Raw genomic sequence first — 3,440 nt, 5'->3', positions numbered from 1 at the left:
ATCATCTCGGTAATGGTCATACTTATTGTGATATACCCATTTAAGTAGGACACTCCGCAAAATTAGAAAAGTTTGCAACGTAAAATAGGGATCGCTATGATTTTACGTTTGGTGCATATTACACCATCTGTTGCTGCGAACTTTAGGTAACATACAGACTTTTTCTTTAGACTTGGGAGGAGGTTTTAATCTGCCTCCGATCTTGAGAAAAAGGATCGGTTGTAGCGCGTTCACTCCCGATCGCACGCCCGCGAGAATGAAATATCTTAACATTCCTCAAATCTCCTAGACTGCTCGAGATGTCGAAACGAGATTTTGGTGAATGATAGCACACAGAAAGGAGACCATTTTGCCAAATTGTTAACACACAGAACTTTCTTATCTATGACGATACATCAGAAGTTGTGGTTTTTATTTTTATTTTCTTTCCACTCCATTGATTTAATTTTTAAGAGTCATCGATAGCTAGCGACTGTTCCTAGCTTAGGTGAAAATGTGATCTCTGCATGCAGGTAGTGTAAAGTCTCTTATTACGTTCCTATCAAAGTAATCACAGTGAAGCACATATACTTCAGACTTTCGACACTTTTTAACAGCAGCACAAAGGGGATGCATCTATGGGAACTCTCAGTTTTCGAATTTTTGTAATGGATTGTACAGAAATGTCAGCACAGGCAATATGTAGACAACATTGTGCCGCGTGGGGTAGCCATGCGGTCTGAGGCATCTTGCCACAGTTCGCGCGGCGCCCCCCCGTTGGAAGTTTGAGTCCTCCCTGGGCATGGGTGTGTGTGTTGTCCTTAGTGTAAGTTAGTTAAAGTTAGATTAAGTAGTGTGTAAGCCTAGGGACCGATGACCCCAGCAGTTTGATCCCATAGGAGCTTACCACCAATTCCAACCAACAACTTTGTTCCACTGTATAATATTTAAAATTTCAAGCCTTATTTCTTGATCACATGATTTTGTATTACTTTTTATTTTTCTATCCTTGCGATGAATTGTCTATCCTTTCTTGCAATATGAAGACACTGTGGAGGCAGAAGATATAATCCCAGTAGCTAACGGCTCACCAGTCGCTGAATTGTGCATTGTTCTTGACAAAGAAAAATAACGAAATAAAGCAGCAAAACTTTATAGGTATAAATAACTGAAGAATGTAAAGAATTAATGAAAAAAGATGGAGAGCTTCAATGGCGAAAGACTAAACACTACTCAATGACAGTAAAGTTCAGTAATAAGGCATTTAGCTTCTTCTTTCTTCTTGTAGACAAAGTAAACGGCTTGTCTGGCACCAAAGTACCATAGGGAACCGTAGACAGTAGACCTGTACTCTCGGCTATACTCCATGTCTTCCAAGCCAAGATATTTGTATCGGGAAATGCTTCAAGGTCACCGTAATCAGCATGGTTCCACCATACTACAGCCAAGGTCATCCATGTACTGCCTCCAAAAACAGCTTGCACATCACAGGTGAATTGCATTCGTTGTCCACGAAAAACATTAGGGCCACCCATAAGCTGTTGCTGATTACGGTAGCCTTGAAGCATTTCCCGATACAAACATCTTGGCTTGGAAAACATGGAGTATAGCCGAGAGTACAGGTCTACTGTCTAAGGTTCTTTATGGTACTTCGGTGCCAGACAAGCCGTCGTTGATACGGCGCATTGGTAGTATTGGCCTTCCGAAAATATCGCCTTTATCTACATCTACATCTACACGGTTACTTTGCAATTCACAGTTAAGTGCCTGGCAGAGGGTTCATCGAACCATTTTCATACTACTTCTCTACCATTTCACTCTCTAATGCCCGTGGGGAAAAGGAAGATTTAGGTGTTCCTTTTTCCCACGCGCCATTCGAGAGTGGAATGGTAGAGAAGTAGTATGAAAATGGTTCGATGAACCCTCTGCCAGGCACTTAAGTGTGAATTGCAGGGTAACCATGTAGATATAGATGTAGATGAAGGCGATATTTTCGGTAGGCCAACACTACCACTGCCCACATGCTAGTGCCCTGAGGGAGCATACAGTAGGTCTGCTTTCCCTTCTCCTGTCTCACACCTCCCACAGTACCAAACTATAACGCCGTTGTGCGTTGCGCAGCCACGCGCCACACACGCTGTACGCTTCTCAATTTGAGCTTAGCCTAAACCATTAACACTAAATCTCGCTGCACTACAGCCACGGTTACAGAACAGCAGGTATAATAGACAGCCAACCAGCTGCAATAATTGGTGGTTTTCAAATAACCTCTACCATGGTTTCAACTGATTTAAACCCATCTTCCTCAGAAGGACTAACAAACTTCACATTATCAATCAGTTAGTAAAGTTGTCTGCACATGACACGTGTCGTGAATGGTCTGTATATCCACAGGTTAAAGTTAACACCCGTAGAATCAAGGGCTTGTCACATCAGTAAAACCAATCGCTCAAAACAACAAACCATGTTAATAGCTACATGTTAACAGACACATCTGATGTGGAGATAGCACTACTGTCTGATTGCTAATGTGAAGTTCTTTTATCCTTAAATCCTTCGAATCTATGTTAAAGGTTGTTTGAAAACCACCATTACTGCAACTGGTTGGCTCTGTATTACACCTGCTTAATACGTTCGACGTACGTCCCACAGTGATTCTGTTGTTTAACGCAGTGTTGCTTGTCTGCTAGCACTGACAACGCTACGCAAACGCCGCTGCTCTCGCCTGTGGGCGTCTACGTTATCCTTGGTGAGAGATGCCTGAAATTCGCGGCACACTCTTGACACTGTGAACCTCAGAATAGTGAAGCCCTAAGATTTCCGAAATAGCATGTCTATTCCGCGTTCAAAACCTCTTAATTCCCATCGTGCGGCCATAAATACGCCGGAAACCTTTTCACACGTACAGCTCCGCCAGTGCTCTGCCCTGTCATACCTTGTGTACGCAATACTACCGCCATTTGTATATGTGCATATCGCTATTAAGGCGACGGCCTTGCCACAGTGGATACACCGGTTCCCGTGAGATCACCGAAGTTAAGCGCTGTCGGGCGTGGCCGGCACTTGGATGGGTGACCATCCAGCCGCCATGCGCTGTTGCCATTTTTCGGGGTGCACTCAGCCTTGTGATGCCAATTGAGGAGCTACTCGACCGAATAGTAGCGGCTCCGGTCAAAGAAAACCATAATAACGACCGGGAGAGCTGACCACACGCCCCTCCTATCCGCATCCTCACCTGAGGATGACACGGCGGTTGGATGGTCTCGATGGGTCGCTTGCGACCTGAAGACGGAGTGCTTTATATCGCTATTCAGATCACATCAGCATACATAAGGCTAAATGGATTTTATTGCGGCGTGAAATATAAATGAATTATTTTTGTGTGTGTAGGCACTTTTCGTGTTGAATTTTGAAAAATCCTTTTTTGGTGACTGAAGGGTAGTTAACTAGAAATTTCAAGC

At 43.7% G+C, this 3,440-nt stretch overlaps 1 pseudogene; it reads left to right on the top strand.

Moving 5' to 3' along the window:
• The first annotated feature begins 2,964 nt into the window (after nucleotides 1-2,964).
• LOC124722733 lies at nucleotides 2,965-3,081 on the top strand (annotated as a pseudogene).
• The last annotated feature ends 359 nt before the right edge of the window (nucleotides 3,082-3,440 follow it).

Source organism: Schistocerca piceifrons, chromosome 1, assembly GCF_021461385.2.
Source record: "Schistocerca piceifrons isolate TAMUIC-IGC-003096 chromosome 1, iqSchPice1.1, whole genome shotgun sequence".
Classification (NCBI taxonomy): Eukaryota; Metazoa; Arthropoda; class Insecta; order Orthoptera; family Acrididae; genus Schistocerca; species Schistocerca piceifrons.
The sequence above is the reverse complement of the archived record's forward strand: the minus strand, read 5'-3'. Positions and strand labels throughout refer to the sequence as shown.